This window comes from Canis lupus, chromosome 7, assembly GCF_003254725.2.
Source record: "Canis lupus dingo isolate Sandy chromosome 7, ASM325472v2, whole genome shotgun sequence".
In the NCBI taxonomy this organism is placed as follows: Eukaryota; Metazoa; Chordata; class Mammalia; order Carnivora; family Canidae; genus Canis; species Canis lupus.
The window spans coordinates 50,597,508-50,623,526 of NC_064249.1; the positions used below are offsets into that span (position 1 = coordinate 50,597,508).

At 36.3% G+C, this 26,019-nt stretch overlaps 1 long non-coding RNA gene across 1 annotated transcript in view; it reads right to left on the reverse strand.

The window, feature by feature from the left end:
- Positions 1-13,615, reverse strand: part of LOC125755372 (uncharacterized) — a 74,353-nt gene extending 60,738 nt beyond the window's left edge. The window contains exon 1 of the long non-coding RNA XR_007411714.1: positions 13,378-13,615. This is a non-coding gene — a long non-coding RNA (uncharacterized LOC125755372). The remainder of the gene's footprint in view (positions 1-13,377) is intronic.
- Positions 13,616-26,019: the final 12,404 nt, after the last annotated feature.

Genomic DNA, 26,019 nt, shown 5'->3' on the forward strand with positions numbered 1-26,019 from the left:
GACAAACTGGTTCTGGGAAAGCCTGGAAGATCACTATATCTGTAAATGTTGCTCAAACACATCCATCTCAGATTAGAAATATAAGCAGCTTTGTCTTTCCTCAATTTTCCTCCTGCCCATTAGAAAACCCTTTCCAGTACATTTGATTATCACCCACCTTTCTTCCTTCTCTCACACTCCATCTCAGAAGCACAAATATAAAAATGATAGCCAAATGGGTCTTCAAGGGAAAAAAAAACTGATCAATCCTTACGCAACTTCTATAATCAAAAACCAATAAAGGATCATTTATATCTCTGGAAAAAACTTCCCCTTTGACTTCTGGTGTGAATACAAGTAAAGATATCAGCAAAGAAAATAAAACCAGATAGCTTTTAACAGAGTATGATAAAAAATATACTAAAATCTAGAACTAAAAAGAAGATTCCTACTATTGTAACACTTTCCATTTCCTGCATTCTCAATTGTTCGATTAGTCCAGTGTATCAGACACAGAGTAGGCCCTATAAGGGCCGAAAGATGAGGAAGACATTATCCCTGCCAACAAGAAATTCCTAATTTTATTTTATTATTTTTTTTTAATTTTTATTTATTTATGATAGTCACACAGAGAGTGAGAGAGAGAGAGAAGGGCAGAGACACAGGCAGAGGGAGAAGCAGGCTCCATGCACCGGGAGCCCAACGTGGGATTTGATCCCGGGTCTCCAGGATTGTGCCCTGGGCCAAAGGCAGGTGCCAAACTGCTGCGCCACCCAGGGATCCCAGAAATTTCTAATTTAATATGGGAGGAAAATATTCATCTATAACAATGATGATGTATTAAGTATTACTCTATTCATTTAAGAAACTGCATGAGAAAGCAAGCAAGTGTGTATTCAAAAGATTTTTGATACTAGGTGAATAATATTTTTTTATACTGAAAGATGGACTTTAAATATGTTAATCTTGCGATTTACGTTATAGGCCTATACCATCATTTTCTTAGATATTTTCGTTTTTGTTGAATATAAAGATGTTTCCAATATTTTCTTATTATAAATACAGTTGTAATACATAACTTTAATATAATTTTCTCTTGTATTGTCTTTACACTCAATTTATGTAAGTGTGATTAGTATATTGAAAGATAAGCATATGTTAATACATTTTTTTCTTTTAGAGACACAAGTATATATCCTTTAAAATTCATTTGTCGGGCAGCCCAGGTGGCTCAGCGGTTTAGCGCCTCCTTCAGCCTAGGGCATGATCCTAGAGACCCGGGATCTAGTCCCACGTCGGGCTCCCAGCATGGAGCCTGCTTCTCCCTCTGCCTGTGTCTCTGCCTCTCTCTCTCTCTCTCTGTGTGTGTCTCTATGAATAAATAAATAAAATGTTTTTAAAAAATAAAATAAAATTCATTTGTCTTTCTTTAGTTCCTCTAAAACTATACCACACCCTTGTAAGAACTGGCAGGTTGCTTATAAAGGAAACACATGAGAACATACTGGGGCAGCTTTGACAGAGTTACAGCATCACCTAATCAGATTTATTTTATGTGCTTGGATACCCTTGGTCTTGTACTTGACACAGTTTTGCTAATTTTCTCTGGTTGTTTTGTCCTCTTTTCTCCTAGTTCTAGCTTCTCTTGGCTTTACTAATTTAGCTGATGTTAATGCTTTCCCACTACTGCTGTACTAAAGTCCCCCTCTGAAACACTGAAACCGTTCTCTACTCTTTCTATACATGGTAAATAGTAAAACAACTTACTCCAGCTTAGTCCAGACCTTATTCCCTCTCTCCCATAGCTAACTTCTCATAAAGGCAAAACCATGGATATGTCTTAGTAGTTAGAGGACTGAAATCTAGAGTTGGCTTTAGAGTTGGCATTCAAGCTGCCTTATTCCCAGGAGATGTGAGATTGGCACATGAGAGTTCAGTACATAATAAACATCAGAATACTTTCCAAGGGAATTTCTGTACCTACCGTTTTTGCCAGCTGAAGGTGATACATCATCACCTACCACCAAAGAAGTTGCACCCATCTTTTAATATTCCCTTTCCCACCCATTCACCTGGTCCTCCCTGTCATCCTCAGAGTGTGAGTACAATGACTGTGCTAGAATGGAAACCTCTATCTGGCAGTATATCTTTATGTTGAAAGATTTATTTTTTATCAATTATACGTGTATAATGTATTATAAATATATGAATGTATTATGTAGTTGTAATTCATGATGGCTTTAAGAGATACTAACATAAGTAGCAAAATCACACAGAAAAAAACAGGACTGGTTTCCTTCTCAGCCTTCTAAGACCACTTTACAATATACTTTGTCCAACAGTGATGGTTCTCTCTGTTCTCCTAATCCATAGCTCTCATTATTATAATACTCAGGTCATTTTGTGTATATATGTATATATATGTGTGTGTATATTAAATGTATTATAGATATATATCAACATTAAATACATAAAATTAATAATATAATATATATTAGGCACATATTTTTTCTTCTTAAACCTTATAAAAGCTCCTGAAGACAGAGGTCATGACTTGTATTTTCCTTGTACTTCCCTCAGTTATTAGAATAGTACTAAGTACAATAAATATTAGTCAATCGATGGATTGATGTTAAATGTTAGATATATGACCAAAGTAGCCTTTAATCTATTATAGCAGATGACCCTCAAATTGCATTTTCCACCTATAGATTTCCTAATTATTTTGTATCAGTCACAATCCATTAGATGACCACCAAGAAGATGATGTGTTCACAGGAGATAGTATTAAAATTAGAGTTGCCAAAGAAGGTTGTTTCTAAGGAGCAAGACTCATGATATGATTAAAATTGGCTCCCTGATACCAAAATAGGCAGAAACTACAGTATGAAAACAAGACTTCCTCTATGATATCTTTAATCAGTCTCTGTAGTACCCTCCCTTTCTTGGTCTTCACCTTTTTCTCAGAAGCCATTTCATTATTTTTCTTTCTTTTTCCCTTGATAAATGATTTCATTTTCCCCAAACTTGGTTGGCAGAATGGCCAACATTAAATGTTCATTTGTTTAAACTAACAGAGTGTGGTCAGTTGATTCCTGAGGGAGGAGAGGAAGCCAAACAGGTCTAAAATGGCATCATTTAAGAACACAATCAATTCATTATCTTTTTCATAAAGTTCACATATGCACGCATTAATCATCATGGCATGGCACTGGGCAGGAAGTTCTTACCTAAGCAAGTTCTACTCTACAATATATCTTTAGTGTTTAATGGCCGTTTGCAGCTTTGATTTTATTGTGTGCTCACTCATCTGTTGTTTTATGAGCCAGTCTGTGTCTTTGTGATGAACTGATTAAGCAACTGGTTTTGAAGTTAAATTCATAGGCAAGTCAACACTCCATTCATATCTAGCTAAGGATTTTGGCCATTATGATCCCATCTCTTCTCTAGAATATGCAGTATCAGAGCTGGGGGGAAACTCCTGAAAGAACCTAAGGCTGCTTAATATGTTAAACAGTTGAAGAATCCTAGATGGTGAGTGAAAAAAAAGAGAATATTAAGGAAATACCCTGGTGGCCATCTTCACATATGCAAGGGGTATATATGCTAAAGAAAAAAAAATACAGTCCCTATGTACTGGTCCAGAGAACAAACAATAGTGCTATGAAAAAAAAAGTAAGGATCAACATAAGAATTTTCTCAGCATGAAACATTGGAACAAATTAACTGACGAAACTTTAGCCAATGAAATGATTTGAAAAAATCAGTGTTGTCAAGAGTATTGAAGTGAATCATGCATATACTGTGAGATTGGATTAGACAAGATGACCTTCCTTGTTAGAGTCTATGATGTTAAGCATTATTTGACATTTAGTAGTCTTACCACTTACTAACCAGTCTGGTATAATAACTCATTTGTTTGTTTTCTCCCTCTCTTCCTTTCTATTTATGTTTCCTAAATTGTTGTTAGCTCAACTTAAGCCTTTTCATTACAGTTATCTATCTTATATAAAAGTACAGTCACAAATTCGAATGTTCCACTGATGCAAACAAAAGAATTCAGACCTAATTTGGGTACCAAAAGGTACCTTTATACCTTTTTAGGTTCAGCTATTTCCCCTGGGTAATATGACACCACTCTTCAAGCTAACTGGCTCATATCATCAAAATTCAGAACAGTTCACCTCATTTTTTCTTGAATAAGGAACTAAAAATTGCTTAATTCTTTACTTTAGAAGGAAATTTACACTTTTGGTGATGTATTAATAAATAGGATCCAAGAAAAGACAAAAAAATGTCAAGGACATTTCCAATTCATACTAAAACACATGCCAAACTTAGATTTAAAGCTGACCTAAAAAAAAAAAAAAAAAAAAAAATCCCACCTTATGAAGAAGACTGTAGAATCTCTTCAAGCCTTTAAAAAAAATGTGTTGGCTAAACAAAATCCCCTATTTCCTTAATTTAATCTAATTTGGGTTTCTTTGAATATGCAAAATAGTTTTTTTTCTTACAAAGGTTTGTCCTAAAAAAAAAAAAAAAAAAAAAAAAAAAAAACAAAGGTTTGTCCTATATTTGTAGATTGCAATTAAATCACCCTTTAGCCTTCACTTCTCTATATTAAATTAGAACTCTATCTCCTCCCCAACACTGTTTTGTGCCAGTTCTTTAAAGATTTATGCTGCTTTCTGCTGAATTCTTACTCAAAAGTGTTTCTATACAAAATTGGGCTGAATTCTTTACATGCTAAAGCTCATACTGCCCTTCTAAGATTGATGTATATCATCATCTACATTTTGAAAGTTGGGAAAGAAGTTAAAGAGGAATTAGGCCTGTCATCATTAATAGACCCTGAATCATGGCTAGGATTAGAAGTCAGAAGCTCATACCACAAATAATGGCGAGATGAACAGCAACTTCATCACTCACCAGTCACCTAACAGGTTGCCCTCCAATATCATCTTTATTTTATAGCACTATATTTCTTACCTCTGGGGATCTTTGTGAAATGGATGGGATGATCAGCTGGGCTGTGATGGATGAAACCATGCTGATTGCTTGTGTTCCAAGATTGAAGACTCTCTGAATGTTAAACCATACCCACTCTGTGGTGGACAGATTTTAAGGCAGCTTGATGACCCCCAACCCCTGATGTGCATGCTCTTGTATAATTTTCTCTCCTTGAGTGTGGATGCAACATGTTGACTTTTTTCTAACCAGCTGAATATGCAAAGGTGATGGGATATCACTCCCATGAATATGTTATGTCATATACACTCTGCCTTGCTAGTGGACTTGTTCATGCTCTCCTACTAGCCTAAGGAAGCATAGAGTTATGTTGTGAACTGTCTCTGGAGAAGGCCACAGGGCAGGAGCTGGGGAATTGAGGATGGCTTTCAAGTGACAGCTAGCAAGAAGCTGGGGCTCTCAGTCCCATATAACCACCACAAGGCAATGAACTCTGCCAACAACAGAGTGAGCTTGGAAGTGGATTTTTTCCCCAGTTGAGCTGCCAGGTGATAATACAATCTAGCCAAAAGATACTTTGATTGAAACTTTGTGAAATGAAAGCAAAAGACTTAACTAAGCCATGGCCAGAAATTGGAGACACAAAGACTGAAATAATAAGTGTGTGTTAGTTTAAGCTCCTAAATGTGTGGTAATTTTTATGCGGTGTCTTTGCAGATGAGAAAAGTGAGGATGTTGATTATGATGAAGAAATTTCCCCAATAAGCTTGATAAAGGGACCATAATTCAGAACAGGGAGGGTGATACGGATTTTTTGTTTAAGCTTTAACCTAATGGTATTTCAAATGTAAAAAGATATGACACAAGGATTATACTTAAGGCTAGATTCTGCAGAGTTAGAGTTTTATTCTCTTTGCCTTTGTACTTCCCTGGAAGAAACTCAGGACAGCTATAAATGTAGAAAGAGAGGTCTGAGGATGACACAGAAAGGCTAATATAATTTTCAGGATTGCAAAGGAGCTGTGGTTTTATTACAAGTCTTAAAGAAATTTTAAATTCTTACCATGCATATTAACCTACTTTTCAGCTAGGTGTTTAAAATAAGAGAATTAAAACATGAGTTATTATACTTCATACATGAGAAAAACAAGAAAGAAACAAAAAAGAAAGAAAGGAAGAAGAAGAAAGGAAGAATGAAAGAAAAAAAGGAGGGGAGAGGAAGAAAGAGAAAACAAGAAGATAGGATAGAGGAAAAGATTGACACAAGGTAATAATAACTTTTTTCTGAGAATATATAAAATACATTTTTCAATGCATTGTTTATAAACCTCTGTAGCAAATTAATTACTTAAATTTATATGAATACAGAATGATTCATATAAAACAAATATTAAAAAGATATAGGAATGTCTTATGGACATTATTACACATGTAATTATAAATTTCTTTAAGATAGTAAAAATTAATGACACAGAGTTTTGAATACAGTGTTCACAACTTCTGAATCTTTCTTAAGTTTGATGTTTCAGCTTACCTTCAACTGCTTGTATAGTCTGTATTATCAGTCACCCTCTTTGCTGCCTTTTAGTTTCACTATCTACAGACTCCCCATCCTTATAACTACTATATTTTGTAAATTTAATAACTTTAGATACCCTCAACACTGGTCCCTATAATCTTTCTTAAGTGGCTATGATTAACCCTGCTCACTTAATACAGAAAATTAGATAAGAGGGATACATTTATAGACTCTGACACACTACCGTAGGCCAACAGTCTTCAAGGCCCTCTTGGATAGAATTTAAAACTTTTGACAGAGTTTAGGCAGTGATTTCTCAGAAAGAGTAACATTTAGTCACTGATTCTATAATGTTCTGCTATTGTTCAAATCCTATGGAAGGCTATACCCTATGATTCCCTTCTCAGACATTAAGAGACCCTTATACCTTTCTTGGATAGTCAAGGTTTCTTTTTTTTTTTTTTTTAATTTTTTAAAAATTTTTATTTATTTATGATAGTCACAGAGAGAGAGAGAGAGAGAGAGAGAAAGAGAGGCAGAGACATAGGCAGAGGGAGAAGCAGGCTCCATGCACCCGGAGCCCGACGTGGGATTCGATCCCGGGTCTCCAGGATCGCGCCCTAGGCCCAAGGCAGGCGCCAAACTGCTGCGCCACCCAGGGATCCCAGATAGTCAAGGTTTCTAATTTTGGTTTTCCTTGTATATTCTTATATCTTAAAAATCCTCTGACTCTTATACTTTCTCACCCTTGAACATTCACCAGCAGGAAAGCCGCCCTCATACTGAGTTATTAGTTGATGCTTGCTGTTATGTCTACTTCTCTTACCATTATACTAGTTTAGATTTCCACCTAAATGAATCCACTCAAACCAACCTTTTGCTTAGAATGCCCCACTTCTCCACATTTCACTCATGGTCTGTAGGCATCTAACTAAAGATGCTGAATTTGAACCTCAAAAAAAATGAAATGAGCAGATATCTTCATATTCAAGGTCTGGCCTAGACCTTTCTTCTTCAGTTTCTTCTTTGACCAAACTTGATGATTCAATCCTTAAAAATATTACCTAATTTAGAACTCTTAGGATCCATTTGAGAACTCTATATAGTTCTGTCAAATATCACAATGAAAGCTATTGTTCTATTTATATTGTGTGTAAGCATAGTTTGTTTGTATATACCTATGTATCTAACAGGTAAAAAATAAGATTTTAATTACTTTTTATTCCACATAATAAAAAATGCACTATTTTGTACATGGTATGTAATACATTGACTATTAAATAAATACATGTTTGATGAAATAAATACTTGCTAATCACCAGCTAAAAAGAAATGAAAATGAAAAATCTAACATTGAGAAGTAAACAATTTAAAGGAGTTCATTTGTTTTCCACTATTATTACATTGAAAAACATTATTGAAAATGCTCAAAGTTTTCATGCTAAATGTGGAAAATGACTCCCCAGGTAAAAGTAGTGAAGAGAATATTTTAAAGGGATAGGACCAGTTCCCTAGGAGGCCAATACGGTTATGTTGCCTCAGCCTCATGATTCACTGTTTACCAGGGAGATCATTTGAGTAACAAATGCAAGAGAACAGCTGCAAGTTTGCATGGGGTGGAGGTAAATTTAGGTGTGAAAGGAAGCTAATTGCCTTAGTGTGTGCCAAACTTTTCAGGTGCTAACAAGATCCTGCTCAAGGACACTAGGGGAGCGGGGAGCCTGGAATGCACTTAAACTCGGCTATTGACTCACATCCTAAAATCAATCACACACCAAAAAAAAAAAAAAAAAGACCTTGGCTAAGGTTGAGGACAAGAAAGAAGGTTAATCTGTAAAATGTCAACCTATAAGGGAAGTGTAGACTGAGAATGAGTTTTGTTTTTGAATGTTTCGGTGAGATTGGTGTGTTGCTGGGGTCCTGAGCCAATAGCAAAGAAAAAATTCTTGAGATGTCTTTGGTGCAAAATGGTGGTTTTATTAAAGCATGGGGACAGGACCCCTGGGCAGAAAGAGGGCTACCCTGTTATTGTGAGGAGCAACTGATTACATACTTTGGGGTTGGGAGAAGTAAAGATAAGGGAAATTCCAAAAGGATTTCATATGCTAAAGAAAACTCACTGGACACCAGAGGCCTTGCTATTGTCAAACTAGGGTTGTTTTACCCTTAGCAAGGCATTAACATTAAGACGGTTAGGAAGGAGGAACCTATACTGACTGCCTCAAGTATTTGTCAATGGGCTGCAGGTTATAAGAACATTTAATTTTATCTACATTTCCTCCCGCCTTTGTTTCCTACATGAAGACTAAGTCAAGTGCTTTGACCCAGGTGGATACTTAGAACAAGATTTAGAGTTTCTAAAAATCTATGCTCATGTCAAGACAATAATAAATATGTTGCCCACAATGTCTGCAATTTTGGGGAGAAGATCGGAAATCAAGTAAAAGTCCAGCTCTTCACTGTGACTTTGAATATAGAACTCGTGTGTACATAAGTGTGTATGTATATATAAACTTTCTGGATAAGAATCAGATAAAAAAGTACTCAGTGGTCAATTACATATATTTAACAGTTAGTTACATATACTCCTATAATGCTCTCAAATGATAGAAAAAGCAAAGCAGTGAAGAAATCAACAAGTTTTCAAATAAATTAATCATTTCAGTGCATTGGGAAAAAACAGATTTGTTTTAAAAATGATTAAGTTGTCTGACAACATCTGCCCACCTGTTCCTATTGGTTGCTTCTTGGTGGGCCTATCCATATGGGACATCTCTGCTTGTGCCATCACAGGGTGACGATGGATAAGGTCTCATTTCAGAATAGATAGATTCCCAACTCTGGGATCTTAGAAAATTCATCTATCCACGACCATCCTTGCCAGCTTTAGATCTAGACTATTCTCAAGCAATAGCACAGGTGTTATATTTTTCAGCTAGTCTCCTATACAAATGATCCAACACCGTTTTTGTCTATTCTTTACTTTTTAAAAAAAAATTATATTTATTTATTCATGTGAGACAGAGAGAGAGAGACAGACAGAGGCAGAGGGAGAAGCAGGCTCCACCCAGGAATCCCGACGTGGGACTCGATTCCGGGTCTCCAGGACCACACCCTGGGCCGAAGGCATCAAAAATCCGCTGTGCCACCCAGAGATCCCCTATTCTTTACTCTTAATTTATTCAGAGGTTTTCAGTTAGGGCTAGAGAGCAGTTACAAGGTTGAAATTTTAAAAAGCTAACATTTGCGCCTGATTTCCTACTACATAAAGCCTAAACTGGCACTTGTGGAATGGGTAAAACACTCCGGAATTTTCCTAAAATTGTCTACTCCCTACATCTATTTGTCAAATTTCTTTCTCTACCTTTGGTCAAAAACCACTTTTTAGGGATCCCTGGGTGGCGCAGCGGTTTGGCGCCTGCCTTTGGCCCAGGGCGTGATCCCGTAGACCCGGGATCGAGTCCCACGTCGGGCTCCCGGTGCATGGAGCCTACTTCTCCCTCTGCCTGTGTCTCTGCCTCTCTCTCTCTCTCTGTGCGTGATTATCATAACTAAATTAAAAAAAAAAAAAAAAACAACAACAAAAATACTTTTTACAAGATACCTTCCATGATTCCTCCAGTCCTTATTATTGTATAGTATTTTGTTTGCACTTAAATTATAACTCACCCCCAATCTTAGAGCTACCCATATTTTCCTATATAGCTCTGGCAACTCCACTGGTCGACTTTCGACCTCTCAGCACAGAGTCCTACATCTCAGACTCTCTCTAACACCCTCTATTCATGAAAGGCATGACACTCAGGCAACTTTTCTTCTTTCTAGGTTTTTACATTCATTTCTCTCTCCCATGGTTTTCTTTCTTCTAGGTCTCATGTTGGCTGTGGATACATTTTCCTTCAGTTCTGATTTCTGGTGGCTTCTAAAGCACACAAATTATTTTCACATTATGGGTTTTATTGAGTATAGGAAGACAGACTTTGGAAACAAAAATAAGAAATACAAAGAAGGATAAGCCTGTCCTAATTTCTGAAGCTCTTGTAATAATGCCTACTTTTCTACTTGACAGTTGTATTGAAATGGGCTTCTGCCATAGGATGTAATTCTTGAGTGTGAGGATTACCAAAGTCCCTGACTCCTGACTTGCCTTTAGAAGAAACAATTTGAGTCCCTTATTTTTAAAGGCCTCACTCTGATCCTAAAGATGCAATCAATGATTTCCATTTTGTTTCCAAAGGTGAATTATATTTTCAGAAAAGCCCCATTGCCTACTCCACCTCTGCCTCAAACTGAGATATGTATACCTGAGTTTCTTCCTTCCTCTTTAAAGGGTAAACTCTTGAAGAGGAAGCATCAATGTTTTTTTTGCATCTATATTTTATCATTATATTATGCATAACAGGTTTGCTGTGTATTTACTCAATGATTTGATTTGGATATAATTAATATTACACAAAGATATGACCTAATATTCAAGATGTCTCTTCTGTCCTGAAGAAATACTTGTCATGAGGTAGAATATGGTACATGAGTGATAAATGTGGTAATACGTTAAAGCTCAGGAAATGAGTAAAAGCTCTCTGTGGGGCATATATGTGATGGGCATGGTGGTGTGATTAATAGAGAAGAGATGTTTGTGATAATTCTTTGCTCTCATCATGGAAGGTTTAAGTAAGGTTAGGTTTGTTTTCATATTCAGAAAGTTTCAGTATACCAAATAGACCATAAGCATTTATTAACCTGTTTCTTAGGAAAGTGGTTCATGCTATCAGGTGACTTACTGACGAGTTGGTAAGAAATTTTATGTACTATGTTTAGCTCATAGCAGATAACATGCTCTCTGACAGATAAAACCTAAAACATCTTGGGTAAATGACAAAGCAATACTATTAATACACATAGAATTTTATACTATATGCTAAGATCCAAGTATCTGATGAAAGAAAATAAGGTTCAGAGAGGGAGTGGGGTTAATTAGGGAAGGACTATTATACCCAAACCCACATCTTCCATTGAGTCAATTCCCTATTCTTTTCTCACTGGAGATGAAGAACAGCTGGTTACTGTCCTCCATTTAATAGATCATCATATTTCAAACACAACTCTCAGAGCACCCTTTAGTCTCCTCTTTGCCAAGCTAAACAACATCACTTTCTTAAACTTTTCCTATGGGACCTATTTAGCCTTGAATCATAGTACACACACTTGAAGTATACTGTCTTCTGTAATACACAGCTTAAGCCTGCTAATTTTAGGGAAACTACAAGAAAAAAAAAGTATTTTGACAACAACTATTAGGCCTTGGTAATTACTCCATCATCAAGGAAAAAAAATACTTGCACCATGGATACACATCAAAGGCAGTTTAATTTGAAAGATGTGTATTTAGGCTTCCTGTTCCAAACACATCCTCAAAATACACTCAACAGATAATGCAAGTATGGTTAACTTGTCCATCACGGTTGCATTTATGGTTCCTAGCAATGGCCATGTGTGAATCTACCATGTGATGATCCATACAGATCAACAATAGGAATAGGTCAGTTCATCTACAGACTTAAGAAAAAAACAAAACAAAACAAAAAAAAAAAAACAGACTTTGGTTTTTAAAGCAGTTTTAAATTTGCAGAAATATTGACCAGAAAGTACAGAGAGTTCCTATATATCCGCTTCTAGCCCTTGCCCATATATACAGTTTCCTCTTTATTAGTATCTTACACTTACTGTGGTACAATTGTTACAATTAATGAGCTTGATTGTTTTTTTGTTTTATTTTTTTGTTTGACCTAGTTAAAAACATTTCCTGTCACAAGGCTTGACTCTGTGCCCCTCAAGGATATCCTTTAAGAGAGCTTGGTTCAACACTGGTTTCAACCTTTCTCCAGAGTGGGTTGCTCGGCTATTTTGATGAGACAGGATGTTTTCTGGGGTTGCTACTATCCTCAGCAGGAAAACAAGTCATCACTGATTAACAGTGACTGCCATGCATATGGATAAAGAGAGTGGTAACATATATGATACCTATTTGTTATATCGGAATACCACAAAGATACTGTATTATGAAGCAGAAACCTGGATTCTAGGTCTCTCTAGAATAGTTTTAAAACCTCCAGGAGCTTATCTAACCTTTCTGAACCTGAGGTGCAATAAAACAGAAATATTATTTTAACTTGTGGGAAGTAGCACAGTGAACTAGAAAAAGTCTTGAAATTACTTACAGCTCTAAAACACATGATTCTAAGTGTCTTTGAAGAACATTGCTGAGTCAGTTTTCATCAACTCAACCAAGAGACATACAGCTGGCATTTTACCACCATATAGGCTTCTTGGCTGAAAATGACTTTTTCCATAATTGAATCCAATAATTTATTTCTGGCCCAACTAAATCCAAAGTTGTACACTAAAAATTCAAAAACAGATAAAGTGGGGAAGAAAAAGAACTAACATTTTTCATTTGATCATTACACTCTATTTTGGTGGCTGTCAAAAACAATATCTAATTTACAGAATTTCATATTTAAGCATCTGGCAGTTTAATTAATTTGATTAATTAATTTCTTAGAATTCTATCAACTGTGCTGCACCATAACTTGTCTAAAAAACTATGCAATAAAAAATAGCTCTGAAAAGAATTGAAGATGTCATTATTTGAAGTTTGATATTATTACGTTCTCATTTGAAAAAAATAAAGTAAGGTGATATTAGAAAATTAAGAGAAAAAGAAAAAATAGATTTTCAAGATAAACATATATTGCAAAGACATATAACAAGTGTTATATTTTAAGGTGTTATATTTTATGTATATCCCTAAAGATATTAGATGACTGGTTTCTTTATAAGAGTATTTGTTGAAAAACACATTCTTGTATTTTGGACTTAATCTTTGATTTCCAGTTAAAAAATGAGATTACCTGGCATTTTGGATTCCGCCTTCTGCTTGGCACTCGAGTGTGCTAAGTCCAGCATGATCCTCATGCAGAAAGTCTGTCCAAGCACTGGGTCGCCTCTTTGTGTCAAACATTTTCTTCTAGGGGGGCAGAAAAATCAATCTATTTGCTGCACTAGTTGTCATGCAATCTGCTATCTGGACATCATATCGCTGATATGTTGAAAACATCTCTCAACTGACAGCTTTCTGAAACTGGTTCTCCCAGCTATCCAGCTGATGAGCTTCTAGCCAACCCACATTTTCCTGACCACTGCAGTTTCGCAAGCAGGGCCTAGTGAGGTAATCACCTGACCTCAGCAAAACCATTGTATAAAGGGAATTTCGTTAACATTGTTGTCAGCGCAGCTGGATGGACTAACACTGCTTTCCTTTGCAGATTTGGAGTCTGTGAATTCCAGCAGCCTGCAATGGTGTTCCTGGGTTCATGCTGGCATGTGTCTGCATCTGGCTCATGCTTCTTTCTCATGTGGTTAAGCAAACTGCCCACCAATTCTGGAAAAGTTCAGCAGCACAAAAGAAAATTTGCTTGTGGCTTCTCTCTTGGCATGGGGCTGCAGGATTGACCTATTATTTCAAGATGAGGGTAGGAGAGTATGCAGGATGCCAAAAGCCACACATTCTTTCAACTCTTCTTGAATGCCCATTTGTAGGTGTAAAAGCTTATTAGGTCCAATGGTATACTTGAATAGAGATTGCATAGATTTGCATATTCTATCTTCACCCACATAGACTGTTGCATATTCTGAGGCAAGATATCACTTAAAATCCTATTATCTTCTTAGAGATTTTATGTTTTGAATGATCTCACATTTATTTTGAAAAATCTTTCATATTGATTGAGAGCTCCCTGGATACAGGAATGGAGAAGGGTAAACACACAAAATGAGACAAGGGAGGAAAGGGTTAATGATCCCAGGGATTTTTGGCAAGAGAGGAGAGAGAGCCTTAGATTCATTCCTGTTGGAAAGTAGGGTTGAGAAGTTGGGTTCATGGACTGATGGAGTGGTCAACCTCATGCAGATTTTGTGATTAGTATTTGTCTTCTCCTACATCCCTTTTCTCTCACCATCCCCTTTTATCCCATCTAAACCCCAAGTCCCCTCAACCCCCAAAAATAAACTCTTAGTTCCCAACTGTTTTCCTTTATACAAGTACCAAATGTAGTCCTGATATGCTTTCTTAGGGCTGCAGCCCAACCCAGTGACTTCATCCCCAGATCAAATGTTTCAGCCCTTCACTTCTGGTCTTTGGCTATACCGTATTGTATGTATCTTATTAACTAATAACCTGAAAAAAAAGGTGACTAGCTAAAAGTAACTTAGATCTCCATGAGATGTTTATATCTAAATAAGAAATTGATAGAGACCAACATACCTTAACTGAGATAAACAATGGATGGCACAACCAGTCTGGTGCTAGGGGCGGGAGGTTGTGCGTGACATTAGTCGGTCATCCTGATGTTCATCAAATTAATGCACAAATGTGTAAAAATTATAAGGCAATGTATGGGTTGTTCAACAAGTTCTAGGTACTGTAATCAAGAGATGCTCATTAGAATGCAGAGAATTGGCTTTATATCTGATAAAAAAGATCTGCCTTCTCTCATTATAACCTGACATGGTATCCAAAATAAAAACAAAAACAGACTCATGAGAAACAAAGAGGAGCTTACAGGCAGCTTGATGAGATGTGTGGCTCTTAAGGGACAGTTTAGCTGTTCAATGCTGACATAATGAAGTGAACCCTGACCACCCATCAATCACCCTTTTGTGGTCCTGAATCATATGGGCCACTGTGCAGAATTAGGAGCAGTTCTCATGTGACAACATTCTAACTGCACTTGAAAAAAATTCTAAATCCAGAAATGTGTTAGAGCCAAACAATTGCTTGTAGGATCCACTTTCAATCATGAGATAGTACCTAACCAACCTGTGAACTTAGGCACTTTTAAGTACAGGCTTCACCACCCTTCCTCAAATATTCAAGGAGACTTGTGTAGAGTTGTAAGTCAGCACAGGAAAATAATGCTCTGTTTGGTTTTTGTCTCAACTTTTAAAGAAGTGTTAGCATAGCTAAGATATTTCTTCCAAGACTGCTGGTGATAGATTTTTCATCCAAACTATATTTGGTTTCTGTACTCTAAGGCTAGACTCCTTGAGTCCTCTCATCCTGCGACTGTACTAATTGAGGTCTCTTGAGTATTATTCTTCATATATGGAGATTTTCAATAAAGTGCAGCAGTTAATTTGCACTGACCTATCAACTCATCTCTGGTTATTTGTTACACCAGTCATTCCAAGGCACTCTCTATGAGACAGCTCTGGGACCCTGGGACCCATTGAAATTGGGCTCAACTTACCTCTTTAGGACTTTGTCCTTCATGCAGCTCACTTATAAATTGCAGTGAACAAGGGTGGTTGGACTGTGTATCTTTGCTTTAAGCTTTTCAGGTAAGCAAATGAGAACACTTGCTGACTGCTCACTGTGAATAGTTCACTCCACAGGAAATTGAACTTATAAGCAAAGCAATAAAACAAACAAACAAATAACTAAACAAATTACACTGCCTTCCTGGTTCTAAAGTTCGAATAAAGGAGGGATGTTATAGATAGAGACAATATACACATCCTATTTTAAATTATAATCAGACCTTTAATTAAAAATCATCTTCTGAGAGGAGTTTGCATGGCTCATGACTCTTGATTTCAGCTCAAGTCTTGCATGATCTCAGGTTTGTGAGATCGAGCCCCATGTTGGGCTCTTCACTGGGCATAGACCCTGCTTAGATTTTCTCTCTTGCTCTCTCTGCCCCAGCTCCTGCCCCCTTCCTATCCTTCTCTCCCTCTGTTCTCTCTCTTAAAAAAGAAAAAAAAAAAAAACTGAGTGATGATTCCCTCTTACTGAAATTTGGACTTTCCCTAAGTCATAATCCCTCCTCTGCTATTTCAGTGTTGGCCAGTGTCTTTGCTAACCTCTCATATTTGTTTTGATGAGACATTCAGTAACCTTCCCAGGACTGATTTTTACTATCTTGTACATATCCCACTTCCCCATTTATATGGTGACATTCCTGAGATCAAGAATTTAGACTTACCTCCTGGTATTCCTCACTCTTGGCACAAGATCCCATTCAAAGGACTCATAATGCTTTCTTCCTCAGGCTGCTACAGGACTAGCCACTTTTCAGATTTAAGATCTCAATTTAAACATTACCTTATCAGTGAGGCTTTTCCGGGCAGCCTATTTAAAACATTGTTAAATGCTGCTAAGGAGCTAGTTACTCTTCAGTATCCCATTTGTTTGTTTCATAGTAACTCTTTTAAAATTATTCATTTTATGGGCTTCTTTATTTTCTGGTTTTCCTACTAGACCAAAATACCCATGAAAGAAGAGACTTTGGCTGGTTTTGTCCTGTTGTATAACCACAATGTAACTCATTCTGTAATTCATCTATTCATTCAAAAATATTTATTTGAATTTTTAATATTTCAATATTTTAAAATATTCAATATTTTAAGTTATTCACATTTTAAATTCATGAATACTAAAAATATTTAAACATTTAAAATATTCATTTATTGAATTATGTGTCACTCATTTATTTGGATTATCAAGATGATGACAAGAAGATGATCTTAATAGAAATAAACCTTTGCAAAAAAATCTCAAGTATGTAATACATGAAGTCTAAATTGACTTTCAATTCCCATTTAAAGCAAAATTTTTAAAGCAATAATAACATTTTTAATTTAAATTTTAAATTAAAGATTAAAAACAAACTTGCTACAAGCACTTAGTATATTAAAGTAGTTAGAAAAGTATATAGTTTTTGGTGAGTTTGGGCACAAAAGATAAAGTTGACTGGAGGTGAAGTGTCCTTTTGAATTCTATGGAACAAATTGATCCAGGCTATATAAGCCCTGGACAGTTGAAAATGGCCTAGAGTCTGGGATCTACGAGTGTCCCATCTGACAAATGAGGAAAAGTGATATTAGGAGTGGCTCTGTTCAGATCTTGGTCTTCATTTCAGATTGTGTAATTTATTTCCTTGTTGTCAACCATGTTGACATTGGTAGTAGCCATTTATTTCTTCCCAATCCAATTGACAGACATAATTGTCTCTATATCATGCATATCTTACTCCTGCTGCCAGTAGTTAAATAGTTACATTTGTGGGGTTCTTGCCAAAATGGTCTTATTATTAGATCCCAACTGGGTAACCAATTGCTATAACTCAAGTTTTGGGCAGCACTCTGGACCTTTTCATTTCTGTCTGCAAAATATTGAGGACAGGGGATCCCTGGGTGGCTCAGCAGTTTAGCGCCTGCCTTTGGCCCAGGGCGTGATCCTGGAGTCCCAAGATCGAGTCCCACATCGGGCTCCAGGCATGAAGCCTGCTTCTCCCTCCTCCTGTGTCTCTGCCTCTCTCTCTCTCTCTATGTCCATCATAAATAAATAAATAAATCTTTAAAAAAAATATTGAGGTCAAAAATAAAGGGCCTTGCAATTTCAACAAGACAACACACCGACTTTCTTCCCTTTATTTCCTTGGTTCCATCTACATATCCTCACCATGGCTTTGAAAGTACATTTGGACCAATATGGAAAGATCCAAATCAAACAACAAAGTCATGTACATATGGCCATTTCCATTACTTGTCTGTTATCAACATGACTTTGGGGAAAGTCAATGGTTTGCTTCACTGATTACCATAATTGTCACTAAAGTAATAAATTAATTAAGATTAGACGTGTAAGTGACTTTCAGGATACAATTAAATATAGGAAATTATTATAGTTCTCAAGAAATTCACAAGGCATCAACAAGGGGTACTTTCCTGGCCAATTAATCCCATGGAATCCATAATCACAGGGTTGGTAGCAGCATTAGAAATCATGTAATCAAACCCCTTACTTTACAGCTATGCAAACCAAAGTCCAGAAAACATAGGTGACTTGTTCAAGGTAATTAAGTGTGCTGATGGCAGTGTCAAAGCCAGGGCCTTTATTCCCTACCAGGTAACAATTTAGAAAGAATTAATTGACATCAACTGAACATAGAACAGGAACTAGGACAGCACCTTGGGGAGTACAGAAATGCATGGGAGCTGCTAAATAGGAACCTAGAGAAAGGAATTACAATAACAGCCACTATTTATTGAGAAGTTATTATGTGTGAGGCACATTGCTTGACATTTTATAAAATAATCTCTAACGCTCACAACAGCTCTGCAAAGTAGCTATTATTCATCTCATTTTCCAAATGAAAAAATAGACTTGACTTCAAGGTCACAGAGTTAGAAATAAGATTCACACTGAACTATGCCAAACCAAAGCTCACATTCTTTCTGCTCAACCAAGTTTTCTCAATACTGAAGATGTAGGAGCCATATTTAATCTGACCTGATTGCTTATGGAGTGGAAGCACATGGAGGGGTAGGTTCAAATGATCTAATTGAACACGGTCAAGGGAGACTTTTTGTGCTAGACTAGTGAGTGAGGACTTTTATAGGGATTTGTTAACTAAAGGAGCAACATTTGAACTTTGGTGCTTCAGGAAAGCATCTTTTGTAGTAAAGGCCAGGTGATCAATCAGTTGGAAGACCGATGAAGACAGTGACAGCAATAGTAAGGGTTTGATTTTTTTTCCTTTCCTTCCTGTTTCCTCACAACATTCAGAATTATTCTGCAGGAGGATTTGAGAAGTGATCCCAAGTCCTTAGTGGCATTTTTCCTTCTTACAAAACCAGTATTGATTTTTAGCATGTATCTACTGCAAGCAACTAGTATGATTGGTCACATATCTGTTCTGATGGCAGTACCCATGCCACACAGATGTTCCAATTTCAAATATAACTCCTTTGTACATCTAAAATAAATCTAAACCATCCTTCAGAGATATAGTCCTGCTGCATCACGTATGTTTCTCTGAGCACCTCACAATTCAGCATCTTCATTAGTAAATCTAATACCAGTTAAACTAATATTAGTGCTGTAGAAGGCCCTGGAACTTTACATTTTGTTATTCATGTTTTTGCAGAACAACAAGGGAGGCTATTCAGTATTTTTCTCCTGTTTACCTTTCTACCCTCCATCTTCCTACCATTCATTGATAGGCAGCAGTCATTCCCAACCACTCAGAGAGCTCTTTGTCTCTTCTGCTCTATCTACAGATGCTCTCTTCTCCCCTGGAATACTCCTGCTCAATTTTTGAATACCTTTGAGGATCATCTCCTGCAGTAACTCACCCTATTTATGCTACCACAGAATCCTGTACTTAAATATCAGAACAATTATGTTTTTTGACTGTTGATTTGGTTGCATGTTTTGCCTGTAAACTGAAAACTTCTCATAGATGGAAATTTTGTTTTTCAACACGTTTGATTTCAACCCATAAAAGAATTGGCACTGCACTATAAATATTTTTAATATGAAATATTGAAGAAAGGAAGGGTAAAAGAAGGAGATGGAAGAAGAAAAATAGCTATGTAAGAGGGAATTAAATTTATAAGTACTTGTGATTGTTCTGGGATTTAAGTTCTCTTTGTGGTTGGTTATAGAGTGAGATTTGGTTGTGCTACCTTAACCTAGAGACCAGTTAAATTTCTGTGTGTGTGTGTGTGTGTGTGTGTGTTTATGAAGTAAGTAAACAAGAATCCAGAGTCACATAGAAATTGATCATTGTTTAGGCTGAAAGTATTTCTGCTCTTAGCTATTATCTAGTGCCTATCAAAGGGCTGGGAACATGTTACTTGTGGGAAGAGGTGATGATGGCTTACTCATTAATTTTTTAACCTCTATGCCCAGCACAATGTTTGGCTCATAGCAACTTACTTTTTTTTTTTTTTTATTGGAGTTCAATTTGCCATGCCAACATATAGCATAACACCCAGTGCTCATCCCATCAAGTGCCCCCTGCAGTGTCCATCACCTAGTCACCCCCACCCCCCCCACCCACCTCCCTTTCCACCACCCCTTGTTCGTTTCCCAGAGTTAGGAGTCTCTCCTCATAGTAACTTTCTAATCAAAATTTGAGTGAATGTTAAAACGATGTTCCATACTTTATGCTTATTCCACAAGACCTGGTTTTGTTACTGAGTAGTTCTGTAACCTCTGTGAGCTCCAGTTTCCTCATGTGTAAAGAGAAGCAGATATATATCTGCTTACTTTTGCTGTTCTGAAGATTACCAAAGATTATGTATATATATTTTATATATAAAAATAAAATAATATAATAAATATATTTTTAAGATTTTATTTATTAATCATGAGAGACAGAGAGAGAGAGAGAGAGAGAGGCAGAGACACAGGCAGAGGGAGAAGCAGGTCCCATGCAGGAAGCCCAGTGTGGGACTCGGTCCCCGGACTCCAGGATCATGCCCTGAGCCAAAGGCAGATAGATGCTCAACCACTGAGCTACTCAGGCATCCAAAGATAATATATGTTTTTTAATTGGATAAATGTTTAAGTGTTTAAGAAATGTGAGCTATAGTTATTATGAATGGATTGAAGTAAATAAATTTGTCTTCCCTATAAGCAATTGCAATTTTAGGGTACAAATAAGAAACAGTTATTGGTATATATTAAGAAGGCTGAGGTAATGAATTTACCTTTTTCGCAGTTTTGCCTCTCAAACTATTCTTTTCATGTCTTATCATTTTATCAGTTAAAAATTGTCTAAACTGAATAACTTCTTAAGATGGTGACTTAGCTTCACTTTGTAAATACAGCCAAGGTATTAAAACAGCCAAAGTTTAGAAAGATCCAAATGAATGGAGATGCAGCAGGCTGAGACAGATTTGTCTCTCTCCATGAGAATCCATTACTGAAACAAAGGGATTTCCATTTCAATAATCTATGATAATCAGTTGACTACTAATTAGAAATCTCTGAGAAACATGTCATCCATTACTATAGAAAATATGTATTTAACAAAAAATCAAGGTTATCAACTTGTGTCTGATTGGATTCACTTCCATGATACGCATCATCAGAAAACACTGTCTCGCTGATGGTCTACTCATTTAGTTTAGGATTGATTTAAAGGAACTAGTCATGGGTTTGATTTTTTTTTTTTTTTTTTTTGGTTTTTAAACTTTGATCCTCTTCACTCATTTTTTATACACCTCACTTACCCCCATTCTGGCAACCATCAATCTATTCTTTGTACCTATGAGCTTGTTTTTTTCTGTTTGTTTTTTTAGATACTGCATATAAAAGAGATCATATGATATTTGTCTTTCTTTCTTTGGCTTATTTAACTTAACATATGCCCTTGAGATCCATCCATGTTGTTACAAATGACGATTTTAACCGTCAGCTTTTTTTAATAGCTGAATAATATTTCATTATGTGTATGCATGTGTATATATACATATACACACACTTATGTACACACACACCCATGTATATTTCACATTTTACTTATTTATTCATCCATTGATGGGTGCTTGGGTTGTTTCCATATCTTAGCCATTATAAACAATGACACAGTGAATATAGGATTGCATATATCTTTTCAAAGCAGTTTTTCCATTCTATTTGGATAAATACTTAGAAGTGGAATTGTTGGATCATATGGTAGTTCTATTTTTAATTTTTTGAGGAACTTCCATATTGTTTTCCATAGTGGCTGCATAAATTTACAATTTCAACAGTACACTAGGGTTCATTTTTCTCTATATCCTCACCAACACTTGTTATTTCTTGTCTTTTTGATAAAAGCCATTTCTAACAGATGAAAAGTAATATTTCATTGTGGTTTTGATTTGCATTTCCTTGATGAATAATAATGTTGAGCGTCTTTTTATCTATTTGTTAGCCATCTATATGTCTTTTTTGAAAAAAAATGTCTATTTGGATCTTTTGTCATTTTTAAAAATTTGATTTTTTAAGCTATTGAGTTGAATGAGTTCTTTATATATTTTGGACATTAGTCCCCTATCAGATATATGATTTGCAAATATTTTCTTTTATATAGTAGGTTACCTTTTCATTTTGTTGACGGTTTTCTTTCCTGTGCAGAAGCCTTTTTGATGTAGTTCCAGCTATTTATTTTTGTTTTTGTTGCTTGTGCTTTTGATGTTAGATTATAAAAAATCACTGCTAAGACCTATGTCAAGGAGCTTACTGCCAATGTTTTCTCCTATGAGTTTTATATTCAAGTCTTTAATCTGTGCTAAATTGATTTTTATATATGGTGTTAGATTAAGGTTGAGTTTCATTCTTTTGCATGTGGCTGTCCAGTTTTCCCAACGCCATTTGTTGAAGAGACTTTTCCCCTCCATTGTGTATTGTTGGCTCCTTTGTTGTAAATTAATTGACCATATATGAGTGTGGGTTTATTACTAGGTTCACTATTTTGCTTCACTGATATATGTGTCTGTTTTTATGTCAGAACTATACTGTTTTAATTACCATAGCTTTATAATATAGTTGGAAATCAGGAAGCATGACGCCTCCAGCTTTTTTCTTCCTTCTCAAGATTGCTTTGACTATTCAGGTCTTTTGTGATTCCATTCTAATTTTAGGATTATTTGTTCTATTTCTGTGAAAAATGCCAATGGATTTTGACAAGGATTGCACTGAATCTGTAGATTGTTTTGGGCAGTATGGACGTCTTAACAACATTGATTCTTTCAATCCATGAGTACATGATATCTTTCCATTTATTTGTGTCTTCTTCAACTTCCTTAATGTCTTACTAAGACATTCCTTCTGGTACACCTGATATCTGTCAAAGGAGGAACCAGGAAGAAAATAAGAATAGCTGTAGAAAAAACAGTTGCCACTTGGAAAGAGACTGGAGAGTAAGGAACTCATCCTCCCTGAGTTCTTTCTTTATTCCAGGCACTGGGCTTGATGATATGCATATATATTCTCTCATTTAATCCCTGAAAGGCAGTAATTAGAGTCTTCATAGTACAGAGGAGGAAATTAGGGTTTAATGGGCCCAGGTAACTTGCTTAAAGTAACTCACGTGTTAAATGTCAGAGCAGATATTGAAACCAATGGGTCAGACACTTACCGTAGGACCACAGTATTACAGGTTGTGCCAAATATCTTCCATTTGCCTCTGGAAGCTCTTTCCACCTTCCCTTTCAATCCTTCAAGGCTTATCTGTAATGGACCACATTAAAAAGCTCCCATGCCATCTGGTTTCCATTTGACTTTAACTGATAAAAGCCTCCAGAGAAGATGGGAAGGAAAGAGGAGGGAGAAGGTGGTAGAGTATTTATTACCTGGCTCCTTCCCTGTCAAGCCTTCTTGGAATATGTGTGTCCCCAGATGACCACTGCTTTTCCCAAGGTGGCCTATTTAGTAGAACATTGTCCTCTGAATCCTGGAAACTTCATTTTCTCCTTGTCCCATAGGCCTGCCAGTAGTAGTGGTAGCAGTCCCTCTAGAGCCAGGCCTTGGTTCCTGCATTACTTGTGCTTCCTCTATACCAGCTCACACCTTTTTGTTAGATCCTCTTAGAATTACCATAAATTGAGTATGCCATCTGTTTCCTACTGACACTCTGGCTGATGCGGGTGAATCTGGAATGCCTTACTTACCTACAAAAGTTCCATAAAAATACAATTGCAAGGTAAATACTTTGTCCAAAATTCATAGTGCCATAATTTTTTTGCTAAATCCATGTATTTTGAAGTGAATCAAAGTTTAAAACTGTGACTTAGGAACTCATAACTAAGAATGACTGCTCTCCTAGAACTGTGTTCCCCAGACAAGCATGCTGTGACTTTTAATCATGAAAAATGCATTCACTGCAGAAATTCAACACGAACTCGATGAAGTTTTTGTAGAGAATATTTTCAGTCAACAAAACACGTCAGAGCAGTGAGTAAAGTTTTAGAGGAAACTTGTGTTTGGGGGATGCTGGGAGAAATACAAATTGAGGATTATACATCTCTTAATGTCTGCCTCAGACTACCATAAACAAATGTATCCTTCAGGAGTTTACAATGAAGCAGAGAAATCATTTGAGCTACTGTTAAATGCTGGTGATAATTACTTGCTTTGTGATAAAATCAATTTCTTAAAAAACTCATTGAAAACTTCTTTTTTTTTTTTTTTTTTTTAAATAACCTTCTTAGCACAACCTATATGTCTTTCCTGGTAAAAAGTGAACGAATAAAGAGAAATGGTTCCTGGACATTGGTTTTTTGTTTATTTATCTCTTCTCTTTATTAAAACAGACTTTAGATAAAAGAACACAGGCATGGAGTGAAAATTATGAGAGTTTATTAGATATACTATTATTAGTTTCCAGGGAGTTCCAATTAAGCTTAAAAACAAGTGAGTTTAAAATATAGAGATGGCTATTCTAATTCACTCATTAAAGAGTAAAAATTTGGGCTTTACCTTTGAGGACTTAGATTCACATGGAAAGCTCCTTTAAATTTAGTAAGGAAAGGTTTATTTTCTTATAGTAATGTCAAGAAAGGTCATAAAAAAAAAAAAAGAAAGAAAGAAAGAAAGAAAGAAAGAAAGAAAGAAAGAAAGAAAGTTAGTTCATCATGTTCTTACGCTCCTTAGAAATGGAACTCAAGGCTAAATATCTAAGCCAGTATAGTTTTTTTTTTGTTTTGTTTTGTTAAAATTTTTTTTTTTTTTTTTTGCTTCTAAACTAGTTTAAAAAAACCCTGAACTTCCAAGGGGCAAAAATAACAAATAATAATTAAATTTGAATTACTTTTAAGAACGGGTATGACAATTGCAATGCTATCCCGCCAGTGGAGTATCCCGCCAAGCCCACCTGGTCACCCCTGGGGCCAGATCCTCCTTGTTTCCAGCCTTTGCAGACATCCCACCCTCACTGCCAATGTCTTTTGAGTCCTTTCTGAAAGTCAAGGTTAATGGTTCTCACATTTTAGTGTTCATAAGAAACTGCTGGAGGATTTATTATAAAATGAAGTTTCCTGAACTACTCGTCAGTAATTTTAATTCAGTAGAAGCCGAGGCATTTGTATTTGAACAAACACCTCAGGTTCCCTCACACAAGTGGTTAGAGAACCAGACCATGAGCAACACTGATTTAGTGTTCCAGTACCAACCTCACAACACTGCTGTGAGAATTAAATGTGTTACCTGTGTACAGCACTTAACCCAGTTTCTGGCACAGAATAAGTACTAAATAAGTGTTAGTTGATAGCATTGTCGAAGGACTGACCTTACTGAATTACATTGTCTTATCATCTCATGGTATAATGGACTTTCTCCAGCTAGATCTCTTGTCACTTTCTATCTCAGCAGAAGGGCAGAGCTACTCCTGGTCTGTCCCCTACTACCTCAGACATTGGGCCAACTGAGGGCCTCAGCTACTTGAGATCATTAACAATGTCTTCTCATTTTTCTATCCTTTGTGTTGGTCCAGAAAAGGAGACTCACAATCATTTGTTAAGTTAATACATGAGTATATGGATAAGCTTCCTAAAATGTCAAACTGGTATTTTGGGTGGATGTTTGTTAGTTTGCCAGAGTTATCATGCTATCACGGTTTACTCCGCCAGTGTTATCAATTCCTTAGGTCTAAAATGGAAGTGAGGAAATGTGAGATGGAGATGATAAAGGAGAACATCACCAAGAAGAGGAAGGGCAC